The sequence below is a fragment of the Panthera onca genome, chromosome E3, assembly GCF_046562875.1.
Source record: "Panthera onca isolate mPanOnc1 chromosome E3, mPanOnc1 haplotype 2, whole genome shotgun sequence".
Classification (NCBI taxonomy): domain Eukaryota; kingdom Metazoa; phylum Chordata; class Mammalia; order Carnivora; family Felidae; genus Panthera; species Panthera onca.
In genome coordinates, this window is record NC_138354.1 from 42,218,699 (window position 1) to 42,235,926 (window position 17,228).

Consider the following 17,228-nt stretch of genomic DNA (forward strand, 5'->3'; position numbering starts at 1 on the left):
ATGGGCAAAATCTTCAACTGATATTGGCAGAATCCACAGTGTACCTCCCGTGAAGATTCAAGTTGATCTTGCAAAACTTCTCCATAGTATTAATATATTTTAAATTCAGAAGACCTTCAAGGCATCAACATCATAATAGAATGTAACAAGGCTCATGGTCTCATGATCCTCTGCAGTAGTCCATATAACACCTCTATTATACCTGTGAGAAAACCCAACTGCTGTGGACAGTATTTTGTCTAGGACTTCTGAGAAATCAATAGCACTGTAATCCCTCGACATCCCCTTCTTCCCAAACCTCACACTCTACCAACATCCACTCTTCCTGAAAGCAACGTTTTCACTCTACACGACCCATGTGGTGTAGTTTTTAGCATTCTAGTTGATAAGGATAGCCAGTATCTTTTTACCTTGACATGCAGGGAATGACAATACATCTGGACTGCAACATCCCTGGGTTTCACAGAGTGCTTCATGTTTCCCAAAAACCTTAAAGGCTGATTTGGATGATGGAAAGCATTCTTCAGGCTCTACTTTGTTACAATGTGTAGATGATTTGCTTCTCTGCTCCCCTGCTCATGCCTCTTCACACGAAGACAGCACCCTCCTGGGAAAACTTTTGGTTTTAAAATGCCCATAAAGTCTCCAAAGAAAAACTACAGTTTGCTCAAACTCAGGTTGGGTATTTAGCTCACCTGTTCTCAGAACAAGGCCGACATCTAGATCCAGGCACACTCAAGGCATCCACAATCTCTCACAACTTAAATCTAAGAGCCAATTACAAAGCTTTCTTGGACTGGCTGTCTACTCTCAAAACTGAATTCCAAACTTCTCTCTTAAGGCTCAGCTCAATGCAGGCTTTCAGACACCTGGGAAATATCTGAAAAAGTAAAAAAAAAAAAATTAGTCCTTACTTCAAAAGCAACATTAGTGTTAGACACAAAGGGATTGTGATGAAAGGTTTAGGGAGAAAATATGTGATTTCATGGTGCTCTACCCATGGTCCTGTACCCTCATGTCTCATCAAATTATACCCTTTAACTTGAGGCTTTGTTATATGTAAATTATACCTCATTAAAGAGAGTTTCAAAACGTAAAATACTAGAAGCAAATGTTGCAAAGTTCCTTTCAAATCCTGAAGTGCATTGGTGATATGAGTCTGCCTGCCCATGTCTCAAAAATCCAAAATAATAAGACATTTAAAAAATTAATAATCGCAGAGTAAGCGGATCCTGAGCTCACCTTGTCCCATGTGTTCAACTACATAATATCCACATCCAAGTCCATGAAACAGAGAGCAATCCAAAGACTGGCAGAAGAAACTCCACACCTAAATAGAGAGAACCTGCATTAGAAAGGTTACGAAGGCCAGAAAGGTAGAGTCTGGCTGCCTGCAGAATGGGCAGAGAATGTGAGCCCTCACACCATGCAGCTCACACAGTGAAGACCAATCTCCATAACATTTGGCATTAAAACCCAGAGGGGCTGAATTCCCTTGAGTTTAGATCCTGGAGGTTTGGAGGTCAGCTGGCCCAGCACTGGGTGATATAGGAGGATGAGTGATAGCCAGGTACCTGCCTGTGTAGAGAGGCAATGTAAACATGGCATTTTACACAATGCAGAGGCAACAGGAGACAGATGCATTCATGCTGATTACTGAGTGTGTTGGGGGACTTCTCCAACAATGAGGGAGCTCACAGACACCATTCTTCTCCCCAGCCTCCCAGAATAAGCATAGAAGCACCCACCAGAGGGCGAGGCTGCACAGACACTTGCTAACTAACCCGTTAGCAGCGCGCCAGTCCCAAGGGTTCACAGGAGGACTCACCACACCAAGTCTGCTGGTCTCAGGGCAAACATTCTTAAAACCACAAGGGCACCCTATCCAACAAGCTGCATGCATAGCTGCCACAGCACACTGTGCACATCTTCACCTCACCCAGCTCTGCATATCTAGGCAACCTTATCTGTCACACCCAGCCACATATCCCCAGGCACAGACATGCTCTGTGCATATCCTCACGCCCCTAGCTTCCACCGCTGGTTCACAGCCCCCAGCCACCAAAGGACATCGGGAAATCTGGCATAGGACTAGTAGCCCTGTGCAATTTTGCTAACACTCCTGCACTGGTCCCAAGTTACTCAGCAGGCATACTACCTCACAGTTGGCTTGCCTGAGCCCCACTGACACTACTGAGTGTAAGCACAGCCCACAACAGGCACGCAATCAGTGCGGACATCTATACTAAAAGGAAAATAACACAGACACAACAGCATGGAATGAGCAATACCCATGCGATATCCTCCTGAAGGTCCAGGTCCTATAAATGGATACGTGCACTATTGAGGACTCCAGGACCTCTTTTTCATACCATCGTTAATTTCAAGATCAAGAGGCACAGCTGACTTTCTTAACACAGAGAAATAGAGCCCGAGAGACAGACAAAATGGACACACAGAGATGTTTATCCACAAGGAAAGACCTAGTCAAAGTCACAGTGAGAGATCTAAGCCAAAGAGATATAAATGACATACCTGATACTGAATTTAAAGCAATGATCACAAGGATACTCACTGGAGTTGTGATATGAGTAGAAGAGTGAGACCCCTGACATAGAGATAAGAAATAACACAGTACACATTGAGGACACAATAAAGGGGAAACAAGCTAGCTGGAATGAACAGAGGGATGGAAGAAGCAGCCGAACAAACTAGTGACCTTGAAGACTGAGTGATGGAAATTAATCACACTGAACAAAAGAGAGAGCACAGAATTCTGCAATGTGAGATGAGACTAAGGGAACTAGTGACTACAAGAAAGATAATAATATTCATATTGTAGCACTCCCAGAAAGAAGAAATTTTGGGGCTGAAAATTTATTTGAGGAAATAATAGCTGAAAACGTCCCTAATTGGGGGAGGGAAACAAATATCCACATCCAGGAGACTAAAGAACTCCCATCAACATCAACAAAATCAAGCCAACACACAAACATAATATAACCAAACTTGCAAATTACAGTGACATTAAAGAAAAACTCTTAAAAGCAGCAAGACAAAAGACCTTAACTTAGAAGGGAAGACCCACAAGGCGAGCTACCCTATTTCTGAACAGAAACTTGGCAAGCCAGAAGCTAGTGACATCACATATTCAAAGTGCTGAATGGAAAAATCAGCAGCCAACAATATTCTATCCAGCAAGGCTATCCTTAAAAATGAAAGGAGACACAGACTTTCCCAAACGAAAACTAAAGGAGTTTGTACCACTAAACCCTTCCTGCAAGAAATATTAAGAGGGATTATTTGAGTGGAAAGGAGAGACCAACAGTGACAGTCTAGAGGTAGAAGACACAAATCAAGTAAAAAATGAATATGTCTGCAAAAAAATCAGTTAAGGATCTCAGAGAAATGAATTCGAATTGTAATAACATCTACCAAAAAACTAGGGAGGAGAAAATAATGGGTGCGAAGTTAAATGACCATCAACTTAATACAAACTGCTAAACGCAGAAGAGGTTATATAAACACATAACAGTAACCATATACTAAAACCAATCATAAATATGCTAAGAATAGAGATAAGGAAATCAAAATATATCACTAAAGAAAATAAGCAAAACATGAAAGAAAGGCAAGAAAGGATCAGAGAAAATCATTAGAAACCACAACAAAACAGGCAATAAAATGGCAATACGTACATCCATATCAATCATTACTTTGGAGGTAAATGGAGAATGCTCCAATCTAGAGACGAAGGGTGTAAGAATGGATGAAAAAACAAAACAGATTTATATGCCTATAAGTGACCCACTTTACACCTCAAGAATGATAGTGAGAGGATAGAGAAACATTGCACACATTAATGTCAAATGAAACCTGGAGTACCAATACTTGTATCAGAAAAAAATACACTTAAAAAAGTACATAACAAGAGAGAGGAGGACACTGTATAACAGTAAAGGGTACAATCCAAAAAGAAGATATAACAAGTGTAAATATATCCCACAATTCAGTGGGATTTATTCCCAAGCTGCAAATGTGGTTCAATATTTGCATATCAACCAATGTGACACAATACATCAACAGGAGAAAGGATAAGGACCATATGAACAGGGCACATTGGTGGCTAAATCCTTTAACAGTCTGACATCAGCTCAGGTCATGACTTAATAATTCGTGAGTTCGAGTCCCATGTCAGACTCTGTGCTGAAAGCTCAGAGCCAAGAGCCTCCTTCGAATTCTGTGTCTCCCTCTCTCTCTGCCCCTCTCCTGCTTACGCTCTGTCTCTCTCAAGATTAATAAACTTTAAAAGAAAAGAACCATACTGTCATTTCAAGACATGCATAAAGGAGCATTTGACAAAGTACAACATCCACTCAGGATTATAACCCCCTAAACTAGGTTTACAGGAAACATACATCAATGTAATAATGGTTATCTATGAAAACCCTGCAGTTATAATCAACCTTAATGGGGAAAATCTGAGAGGTTTTCCTGTAAGGTCAGGAAGAAGACAAGGATGTCTACTCTTACCACTTTTAATAAATTACTGGAAGTCCTAGCTACAGCCAGCAGACAAACTAAACTAAACTAAACTAGTCTAAACTAAACTAAACTAAAATAAAAACAACTCCAAATGTGGAGGAAGTGAAACTTTAACACTTTGCAGATTACATGACACTATATATAGAAAACCCTAAAGAGTCCACCCAATAACTGCTAGAACTGCTAGAATGAATTCAGCATTGTCACAGGATACAAATCACTGTACAGAAATCTGTTGTATTTGTAGAACACAATACTGAAGCAGTAGAAATAGAAATTAAGAAAACAGTCCTATTTACACTTGTACACCAAATAATAAGATATCTATGAATAAATCTAACCAAAGTTGTGAGTAACCTATACTCTGAAAAGTATAAAACAGTGATGAAATTCAAGATGACACAAAGAAATGGAAGGACATTCCATACTCATGGGTCGGAAGTACAAATATAGTGAAAATGTCTATACTTAGCAAAGCAATTGACACAATTAATGCAATTTCCATCAAAATACCAACAACATTTTTCACAGAACTAGAACAGTCCTAAAATGTGTATGGAACCACAAAAGACCCCAATCTTCAGAGTGAACAACCTTTATGTGAAGTGGTAATTATGGATGGCGTTATGCCTCTGGATCTTCTGCTCCAAAACATGGTAACTCTGGCCTAAGCATTTGAACAAACGTTAGACATATCCAAATCAAGGATCATTTTACAAAATACATTCTACACACGTACACTCAAAACTTTGCAGATTATGTAAAATATGGAAAAATCTAAAAATTGTCATGGCCATGTGGAGCCTAAGGAGACAGGATGACTGTAATGTGCCAGCTGGGATGAGTCTGGGACAGAAGTTAAACCCGAAGAAATCTGAATACAAATATAAACTTTAGTTAATACTACCATATCTCACAGGATATTGATTGTGATCATGTATCAACTCATATAATATCAATAGTCAGAAAACAGTCTGTTGTATGTAGAGACTCAATAATATCTTCCCAATTTTTCTGGTAACTAGAAACCCATCACGAATGACAAGATTATTAGTAATCATGGTTTTATGTTTGCAACACATGATGTTATATGACTAGTTCTAATATTAGTTACTAGTGATGGACATGTACCTATTCTTGTTGTTCTTACTATTGTTTAATTTAAATAATAGCATTCATGGTAGAGAAAACTGAATGCATGATAAACACTTCATAGAAACATCTACTTTACATATTTTAGGATAATAACGCACGTGTATACCACTCTATTATGTGGTATGTAAATTAAGTGTTTTTCTGACCTTGAACGAGCATGTCATTGAATGGCTTTCCATAAACGTGGTTATCCTAGATAATGAATGATACTCAGATATTACAGGATATACTTCACTTCATGCCTGAACATTGTGAAAACTAAAAATGTACACACAGCCAGATGAATCATTGTGACTGGCTCACTGATTGTAAAGAATCCTTGGTTTAATGTTTTCACACATATTTTTTTTTATCAGGAATACAAGAGAATCAAATGTTTCCAAATCAAAGAGATATCCAAAGACTGGAAGAACAATAGGGAATTCAAGGGGTTTCAGAACGATAAGATGTGACCATGAAGTGGCAGTCACAAGCAAGCAGCTTTTTGTGGTCCACTTTGACAGGTTTGCATGAGGATATGTGACTTGCCAAAGGGTAAGTCCCGGAAGTACCACAGGGAAAGACAACGCTTTAGGGAGAGGGGACTTGGAAAGTGTGTTTCTGTGCCTAAATGATGGCTCAGCAACCTCACTGGGGGTCTCTGGGTGAAAGACATCGAAAGGCCAAGAGTAACCTAGACTCACAATGATCTTAGTAACACAGATCAAAGTAACTTAGAGCCACAAAGATCTCAGAGCCACAGAGTTTATCTTCCTCTATGATTAGGAGATAGTTACAGTTTCACAGGATATGATCACCGGGCTGGCAGTAGATGGCTAAAATATTATTTAGGGCTATACATTTAATAAAAAATGTATACATAAAATTTGGCTTTGGAATGTTAAGAAAAATCACAGGCCCATCACGGAGTTACTTACGTTAAGGCCACATGTCACTAAACCTAATTTCATTCCTGTAGGAATGTAACCTTTAACCAGTCAGCAAAGAATTTCCTAGCCAGTGCTGGAAATATAGCTCATAGATCCTTGCCATTCCCCTCAGAGAGGCAGTCTTCCCTTAATAAGGTATTCCATGCCACTAATTTTTTAAAGTTTATTAATTTTGAGAGAGAGAGAGAGAAAGAGAGCACATGCAAGGGAGGGGCAGGACAAGAGGGAAAGAGAATCCCACGACCAAGAGGTCATGATCGGATACAGGATCAAGAGTCAGACACTTAACCAAGCCATCCAGGTACCCCGAGACTGTGGAGTTTCAAAGGTTAGAAGGCTTGGCTGGGATATAGCCCTGAGGACACTGGCCTACTCCTGAAGAGAAGGCATCAAACAACTTGCAGGCAGATGGCATGGAAATAGTGATCTGTACAAAGCCTGGAGCACACAGTGGGGAGATTATACACTCATCGTGGAGAACATCCCTGAGAAGCAGTGTTCACAATGAGGGGACAAAGAGCTAGGACAGCGGAGCTGGGTGGGGCTATTTCCCTGCTCTTCCCCCTGCCCCCTGCCCCCCAACATAAACACAGAGCTGTCTGCTGGAAACAAGGCAGTTCCCACACTGGCTGCCTAAGCTGCTTACACCATCCCCACCTTCCTGTGCTCTGGCAAGAGTGGCCTTCTAGGTCATTCAGGGTTGCCTCAGTCCCAGTGGAGCTGGCCCCTGCCCCAGAAGACCAGGTGAAGCCCATGACCATACCACCTCTCTTGACCAAAGAGTTGTGCAGGGCTTCACTTCTAGTAGCAGTCGTTTCAATTCTGATTTAGCAAGCAGATCAGAGAAGACCTAGATAAGACTCACCACATTCTGGCCAAGGACCCTACCTTTCCCATACAACTGACCTGAAGGATAGTGCAGCCAGGACACAAAACAGTGCATGCAACACACACCACAAACACTCCATGATGTGCCCGGCCCTGGACATTGGATGACCTCCTCTTCATAAAACCATTCAACTCACAGGCAGGTAACACAATGAGCTTTGATAACACAGAGATGGCAAATACTCAACCAAAATTCCAAGACAAGAGGAAGGCATCCCAAATGAAAGAACAAGATAAGGTCATGGGCAGAAAAATGGAGGGAACACTTCCAAACTCATTCTATGAGGTCAGCATGGCCTTGAGTCCAAACTGGACAAAGACCCCACTAAAAAGGAAAACTACAGACCAATTTCCCTGATGACCATGGATGCAAAAAATCTCAACAAAAAGTGGCAAACTGGATCCAACAACACATAAAAAGAATTATTCAGCACAATGAGGTGGATTTTATTCCTGGGATTCACAACCGATTCAATATCTGCAAATCAACTGATGTGATATATCACATTGATAAAAGAAAGGATAACAACCACATGATCCTCTCAATAGATGCAGAATAAACGTTTGACAAAATGCAGCAGCATCCTTTCTTGATGAAAAAAAAAAAACCCTCATGAAAGGAGGGATAGAAGGATCTGGCCTCAATGTGAGAATGCCCAGATACGAAAGTCCCACAGCTAATAACATCTTCAATGGGGAAAAACTGAGAGCTTTCCCCCTAAGGTCAGAAACACGACAGGGATGTCCATTCTCAGCACTGTTATTCACCATTCTGTTGGAAGTCCTAGCCTCAGCAATCAGACAACAAAAAGAAATACAAGGTGTCCAAGTTGGCAAGGAGGGGTCAAACTTTCCCTCCTCACAGATATGATACTCTCCATGGGAAATCCAAACGACTCCACCAAAAAACTTCTAGGACTGATACAGGAATTCAGGAAAGTCTCAGAATATAAAACCAACATACAGAAGTTGTATGCATTTCTATACACCTATAATGAATCAACAGAAAGAAAATTAAGGAATTGATCTCATTTACAACTGCACTGAAATGCATAAAATACCCAGGGATAAATCTAACCAAAGAGGTAAAAGATCAGTACATTAAAACAATAGAGGTGTGCCTGGGTGGCTCAGTCGTTTAAGTGCCGACCTCAGTTCAGGACATGATCCCGCGTTTGTGGGTTTGAGTCCTGTGATGGGCTCTGTGCTGACAGCTTGGAGCCTGGAGCCTGCTTCAGATTCTGTGTATCCCTCTCTCTGCCTCTCCCCTGCTCACGGGCTCTTGCTCACTCGCTCACTCTCTTAAAAATAAATAAACATTAAAAAATTAAAAGAACAAACCATACAACATCTATGAAAGAACTTGAAGAAGACACAAAGAAATGGAAAAACATCCCATGCTCATGGATTAGAAGAACAAATATTGTTAAAATGTCAATACTACCCAAAGCAATGGACAAATTCAATGTAATTCCTATCAAAATAACACCAGCTTTCTTCCAGAGCTAGAGCAAACGATCCTAAAATTTGTATGGAACCAGAAAAGACCCCAAAGAGCCAAAGTAATGTTGAAAAAGAAAAAAACAAACCTGGAGACATTACAATTCTAGACTTTATGGTGCATCAGAAAGCCACAATCATCAAGACAGTATGGGATGGGCACAAAACAGACACATAGATCAAAGGAACAGAATAGGGAGCCCAGAAATGGACCCTCAAAATTATGGCTGACTAAGCTTTGACAAAACAGGAAAGAATATCCAAAGGAAAAAAAAAAAAGAGTCTCTTCAGCACATGGTACTGGGAAAAATGGACAGTGAGAAGAATGAACCTGGACAATGTTCTTAAACCTCAGGGTGTCTCTCTGTCTCTCTCTCTCTCTCTCTCTGACTCTCTCTCTCTCTCTCTCTCTCACACACACACACACACACCTCAAAATGGATGAAAGATCAAAGTGTAAGACAGGAGACCATCAAAATCCTAGAGGAGAGAAAAGGCAACCTACCTCTTTGATCCTGACTGCAGCAACATCTTTCTTGTCAAGTCTCCAGAAACAAGGGCAATAAAAACAAAAAGGAACTATTGAGATATCAAGATAAAAAGCTTCTGCACAGGAGAGGACACAATCAACAAAACTAAAAGGAAACTTAATGGAATGGGAGAAGATATTTTCAGGTGACATATCAGATAAAGGGTTACTATCCAAAATCTATAAAGAACATATCACACTCAACACCCAAAAACCAAATAATCCAGTGAAGAAATGGGCAAAAGACATGAAGAGACACTTTAACAAAGATGACGTCCAGATTGGTCATACATGAAAAGATGCTCAACCTCATTAGTCATAAGTGAAATACAAATCAAAACCACAATGAGATATCCCCTCACACCTATCAGAATGGCTAAAATTAACATCTCAAGAAACGACAGATGTTGGAAAGGATGCAGAAAAAGGGAACGCTTTTGCAATGCTGGTGGTAATGCAAAATGGTGTAGCCATTCTGGAAATTAGTATGGAGATTCATTACAAGAAACAACAAAATAACTACACTACGACCCAGCAATTGCACTAATAGGTATTTATCCAAAGGATACACTAACGCAGACTCGAAGAGGCACATGCACTCCAATGTTTATAGCAGCATTATCAACAATAGCTAAATTATGCAAAGAGCCCAAATGACCATTGAGAGATGAATGGATAAAGAAGATGTGGTATATTCATACAGTGGAATATTACTCGGCAATCAAAAAGAGTGGAATCTTGCTATTTGCAACAAGGTAGATGGAACCAGACTTTATAATGCTAACCATAATATGTCAGAGAAAGACACACATCATATGATTTCTCTCATCTGTGGAATTTAATACACTGATGAACATAGTGAAAGGAAAGCAAAAATAAGATACAAACAGAGAGGGAGTCAAATGATAAGAGACTGTTAAATAGAGGGAAGAAGCTCAGGACTCCAGAAAGGTTTCTGAACAGGGGTATGGGCTAAATAGGTGATGGGCACTCGGGGGGCGGGCACTTGGGATGAGTACTGGATATATTTTGTAATTGATGGATCACTAAATTCTAATCCTGAAACTGTATTCCACTATAAGGTAACTAACTTGGGCTTAAATTTTAACAAAGAAGAAGTATAAAAATAAGTAAAGAAATGTACTACCAGTCAAAAGAAAAGAATATTTAAATCAGACTCTTGGAGTGGAAATGAAAGACCAAACGTGTTACAGACAAGAAAGGATCAGAGAAAACATCAAGAAACAATGGCAAAACAACTAGTAGAATGTCATTAAATATATACCTATCAATAATTGCTCTGAATGTAAACCGACTACATGCTCCAATCAAAAGACAAGGATAGGGTGTCAGAATGGACAAAAAAAAAAAAATAAAGAAACAAACAAACAAACAAAAAAACAAGGTCTATCTAGATGCTGCCTACAAAGCCTTATTTGGATGCATGTCACCTGCCTTTTAAAGGAGGGAATGAAAAAACATTCATCATGACAATAATGTAAAAGAAAGCCAGTAGCAATACTTATATTAGGCAAAATAAAACTGAGAGTGTAGTTTGGTACCCTTTGGGTCAATACCTAGTAGTAAAATTGCATACACCCAATATTTATAGCAGCATTATCAACAGTAGCCATACTATGGAGAATGCCCAAGTATCCATCAACTGATGAAGGTATAAAGAACTTGTGGTGTGTGTGTGTGTGTGTGTGTGCATGTATACGCATATGTACTCACTTGTATGCTCATATATACGTACATATATACATACGTATATACAATGAAATGTAACTCAGCTTCAAAAAGAATGAAATCCTGCCACTTGCCACGATGTGGATGGACCTAGAATGTATTATGCTAAATGAAATATGCCAATCAGTGAAAGACACATATGATTTCACTCATGTGTAATTTAAGAAACAAAACAGATGAAAACATGGGAAGGGGGCAGGAAAAGAGAAGAGTGGTAAAAAACCACATGAGTCTCTTAACCATAGAGAAAAAAAGTGAGGGTTGATAGAGGGAGATGTGTCGGCGCTGGGCTAGATGGTGGACGAGTATTAAGGAAAAACTTGTTGTCATGAGTACTGGGTGTTGTATGTAAGGGATGAATCACTGGATTCTACTCCCGAAACAGAGAATGCACTATATGTCAACTAAGACTTATATTAAAAAATAAATAAAGCTGTAACAAGAGATGAAGATAGACACTATCTCATACTAAAGGGGACAACCAAACAAAAAGATCCAATGATTGTAAATTTTGATGCACCCAATATGCAATCACCAATATAAAAGAAATTAACAAAACCATAAAGGAATTTATAATAATATAACGATAATAGAGGACTTTAACACATCAGTCACATCAATGGACAGAACCTGTAAACAGAAAATCAACAAAGAAACAATGGCTTTGAATGACACACTGGACCAGATGCGTTCAACAGATATATTCAGAACACTCCATACTAAAATGGCAGAGTACACATTCTTTTCAAGCACACATGGGGCATTCTCCAGAAATGATCACATTCTAGGTCACAAATAAGGCCTCAACAGGTACCCAAAGACAGAGACAGACCAAGCATCTTTTCTGACCACAAAGCTAGGAAACTTGAAGTTAACCACACTCATACACACACACACACGCGCGCACACACACACACACACACACACACACACACACAAAGGGGGAAAGGTCACCAATAAAGGGAGGTTAAATAACATACTACGAAATGAATGGGTTAAACAGGAAATCAATGAGAAAATACACTGAAACTAATGAAAATGAAAATACACTGGTAAAAACTTTTGGAATGCGGCAAAAGCAATCTAAGATGGAAGTATATAGCAATACAAGCCTACCTTAAAGAGCAAGAAAAATCTCAAACCCTCCTAACTTACAACTAAAGGAATGAGAAGAACAGCAGAAGGAAGGAAGTAATAGAGATTAAGGCAGAAATAAGGGATATACAAACCAAAAAGACACTAGACCAAATCAGTGAAACCAGAGGCTGGTTCCTTGAAAACAGTAATCAACATGAAATCCTCCTAGGCAGAATTTTCACAAAGAAGAGAGAAAGGACTCAAATAAATAAAATCACAAATAAGAAAGGAGAAACAACAGTCAACACGACAAAAATACAGTTAGAAGATAATATTATGAACAACTATATGCAACAAATTGGACGCTCTGAGAAAAATGGACAAATTCCTAGAAACACAAAAACTACCAAAACTGAAACAGGAATACATAAAATCTGAAAACAGAAAGAAATCAAATCAGTAAGAAAAAAAAAATCTCCCCCAACACAAGAGTTCAGGGCCAGAGGGCTTCACTGATGAAATCTATCAACCATTTAAGGAAGAGGTAATATGTATTCTCCTCGAATTACTACAAAAAATAAAAAAGAAGGAAAACTTCTAAATTCATCTTATGAGGCCATCATTACCCTGATACCAAAACCAGATAAAGCCTCCACTAAAACCGAAAACTGCCGGGGCGCCTGTGTGGCTCAGGCGGTTTACTGTCCAACTCTTAATTTTGGATTAGTACATTATCTTGCGGTGCATGGGTTCGAGTCCCACATTGGACCGTGCATTGACAGTGTGGAGCATGACCAGGATTCTCTCTTTCCCTGTCTCTCTGCCCCTCCCTCACTTTTATGTACTCTTTCTAAGGAAAGAAATAAACATTTAAAAAAATGTTTAAAAAAATTTAAAATAAAACTGCAGACCAATAGCCTGAGAGTATGTATGCAGAAATTCTCATTAAAATACCTTCAAATTAAAGTCAACAATACATTAATAGAATCATTTACCATAATCAACTGGGATATATTCCCGGGCTGCAAGGGTGGTTCCACATTCACATATCAATCAACATGATGCACCACAGTAATAGAAGAAAGGATAAGAACAGTATGATGCTTTTCGCAGATGCATGAAAACCATTTGACAAAATGTCACATCCATTCATGATAAAAACTCTCAGCAAAGTAGATTTGGACTAAACCTACCTACGCATATAAGGTCATCTAGGAAAAACCCACAGCTCAGCTCATACTCAATGGGGAAAAATTGAAAGTGTTTCCTCCAAGGTCAGGGACAAGACAAGGATGACCCCTGTCACCACTATTATTCCACATAGTACAGGAAGTCCTAGCCACAGCAATCAGACAAAAAAAGAAATGAGGCATCCAAATTGGCAAGGAAGAAGTAGAACTTTCACTGTTTGGAACTGACATGATGCTCTCTATAAAAACCATGAAAGACTCCAATGAAAATTGCTAGGATTTATATATGAATTCCACAAATCACAATATACAGAAATCAATGTACATAAACCTATTGCATTTCTATAGACGAGTAATGAATTAACAGAAAGAGAAAGTAAGGGATCAATCCCATTGACAATTGCACCAAATACCCCAAGATACCTAGAATGAACCTAACCAAAGAGGTGAAAACCTGTACTCTAAAGGCTATGAAACACTGATGAAAGAAATGGAAGAGGACACAAAGAAAAGGAAATATATTTCACCCTCATGGATGGGAAGCAAAAATACTGTTAAAATGTCTACACTCCTCAAAACAATCTACATATGTAATGAAATCCCTATCACACTAACAAAAACATGTGTCACAGAACTACAACAAATAATCCCAAGATTTGTATGGAACGACAAAGACTCCAAACAGCAAAAACAAAATTGAAGAAGAAAACTAAAGCTGGAGGCATCACAATTCCAGACTTCAGGTTATATTAAAAAGCTGTACTGAACAGAACAGTATGGTCCTGGCAAACAACAACAACAACAACAACAACAACAACAACAACTACACACAAACGCAGAGATCAATAGAACGGAAAACACAGAAGTGAACTCAAACCTATATGGTCAATTAATTCTCAACAAAGCAGGAAAGTATATCCAATGAAAAAAAAAAAGATAGTCTCAGGACACATGGGTGGCTGCAAAGCGTGTGATTGTGGATTCAGCTCAGGTCACGATCTCAGGGCAGTGCAGAGCATGTGTGGGATTCTCAATCCCCATTTCTTTCTGCCCCTCTTCTGCATTCTCTTTGTCTCTCAAAAATAAATACATAAACTTAAAAAAAATCTCCTCAACATATGGTTTTGGAAAAACTAGACAGCAACCTGCAAAACAAAAGAAGACCAACAACGGACCACCTTACAACATACACAAAGATAAATCCAACATGGATAAAGACCTATGTGTGAAACCTGAAACCATAAAAATCCCAGAGGATAATTAACACAGGCAGTATCTTATTTGACATTGGCTGTACAAACATCTTTGCAGATATATCTCCTGAGTTAAGGGAAACACAACCAAAAATAATGGGACTTCCTAAAAATAAAAAGCTTCTGTCACAAAGGAAATAATCAACAAAACTAAAACATCTACAGAATAATATTTGTAAACGACATCTGATAAAGGTTTACTGTCCAAAATATATAAAGTCATACAGCACCCAAAAAAGGAGAAATCCGATTACAAATGGGCAGAAGACACGAATGGACATTTTCCCAAGGAAGACATACACATGGCCAAGAAACATATGAAAAGATGCTCAACAATACTGATCTTCAGGAAAATACAATTCAAAAGTACAATGAGATAACACATCACATCTGTCAGAATGACTGAAATAAATGAATGATGAAACAGCAGGTGTTACCAAGGATGTGAGGAAAGAGAAACCCTCTTGCACTGTGGGTAGGAATGCAAACTGGTGCAGCCACACTGGAAAACTTCATGGAGATTCATCAAAAAAAATGGAAATGGAACTACCTTAAGATCCAGCAGTTTCACTACGAGGTATTTACACAAAGAATACAAAAATAATCCCTAAAAGGAATACATGCACCATGATGTTTACAGCAGCATTTTCTACAACAGCCAAATTACGGAAACTTCCCGAGCATCCATCAAGTGATGAATAAGTTGAGATGTAGTATATGGAATGTAATATTATTTAGCCATAAAAACATGAAATCTTGTCATTTGCCACGAGGTGGAGGAGTGACAGTATGTTATGCTGGGTGAAAAAAAGCCTGTCAGAGAAAGACAAATACCAGATGATTTCACTAACACATGGAAATAAAACAAAACAAAGGGGAAGGGTGAAGGACACAGTGACAAACAGATTCTTAACTAGGAAACAAACTGAGGGCTTCCACAGTGAGGTGAGGGAATGGGTGAAACAGCTGCTGGGGATTAAGAAGTGCACCTGGGATGAGCTCCGGGTGACGTGTGGAAGGGTTGCTCTATATTGGACACCTGAAACTAATATTACACTGTGTCTTCACTCACTGGAATTTAAATTAAAAGATAACATAAGGTTAATGACACCTACCTACCAGGTTTTCTGTAGTTTTCAATCACTTCACTAGGTTGGAAAAATAACCATGAAATTTTTTAAAAAGCATGTATGATGTGGGGGCAGTTTGTGCCCTTACCTCGGTCTCTGGTTCCAGCAGGACTCGGAAACTGGGTCCCAGCTCATTCTTCTAGAAGGTCCTGAGATGAGCATTTCATGTATTCACGTCCTAACGGAATGCAGCTCCCGTTCTTCTGAACTTCTGTCAGGGTTTCTTCCCGGAAACAAGCCTGAATCTGGAACAAACCATCGACTGCATCGATGAGGTGATGTCGTGGGACCCCGCAATCCACGAGTTCTTTAGTAAAATATTTCTTGCTCAAATACTGTCCGGGAAGGGGTGGAATGAAACACGGGAACAGCCCAGAAAATGCAAGTGCCTGTGCAGCTCAGCAACCAGCTTGCCCAGGGAAGCCACCCAGCGCCCCCTCCTCAGCACTCAGTACAACAAGGCAGATACTCTGTGGGACGCAGGAGATGCCAAGTTGCTGCAAAGCTCCCGAGGTCTCCCCTGGGGTGGGCCGCAGAACGCGCTGGAAAGGCAGCTCTGCTCTCTGTCCTGAGGCAGCAGCAGAGGCCCTGCGTTCTCTGGAATAAATAGAAGCCCTTCCTGCTCTGAGGTGCCCTGGGTCAGAAAAGCCGATGGTGAGCCCTCTGCTGGCCATCACTGCCTATGTAGAGGAACCAGCGCCTCCGGGTCTGTGGTGCTCGAGCTCTCTCTGCTGGCCACCATGGGAATTCCTGCAATGTTGAAGACCCTGGTGGCTCAGCTGAGGGACCGAAGGTGCTCTGGGAAACTAAGCCTGTTCTCTACACTGGGAAGGATTTTAGTGACAGGGCCTAGGGCACAAAGAAATCTTTTTCTTCTCCTTTCTTGTGAGTGAAGAATTAAACCAAATTTATTAATGTAATGACATCATTTGTAATGCTTTAAGCAATGTTCCCAGAAAAATAGACTGCCAATTTATACATGCTGAACAAGAGGTAATTGTGTTTACCACCTAAGTGTTTAGGTTTGATAAAGAATGGCCACCTTTGAGAGAGAGATACCGGCTTCCAGCTATGGAATGTATGCGTCCTACGGATACAAGGGTCAGCCAATGGAAGAGAGTCAATCCTGTAATAATACTGTTGCATGCTTTCACATGATAGCTACACTTGTGCTAAAGTACAACATAACTTATAGACAAATGGAAGGACTACAATGTATGCCTAAAACTAATACAACAAATGTGTGAAGAACATTTCAATTAAAAGTCGACATCCTTTATGCT

General features: G+C 39.7%; 1 long non-coding RNA gene across 1 annotated transcript; it reads right to left on the bottom strand.

Moving 5' to 3' along the window:
• Window positions 1–254: 254 nt before the first annotated feature.
• Window positions 255–16,790, bottom strand: LOC132674966 (uncharacterized). The gene is made up of 3 exons (XR_014136303.1): window positions 16,034–16,790; window positions 1,243–1,330; window positions 255–880 (listed from the first exon to the last, which is right to left on the bottom strand). It is a non-coding gene; the product is annotated as an uncharacterized LOC132674966 (long non-coding RNA).
• Between the last annotated feature and the right edge of the window lie 438 nt (window positions 16,791–17,228).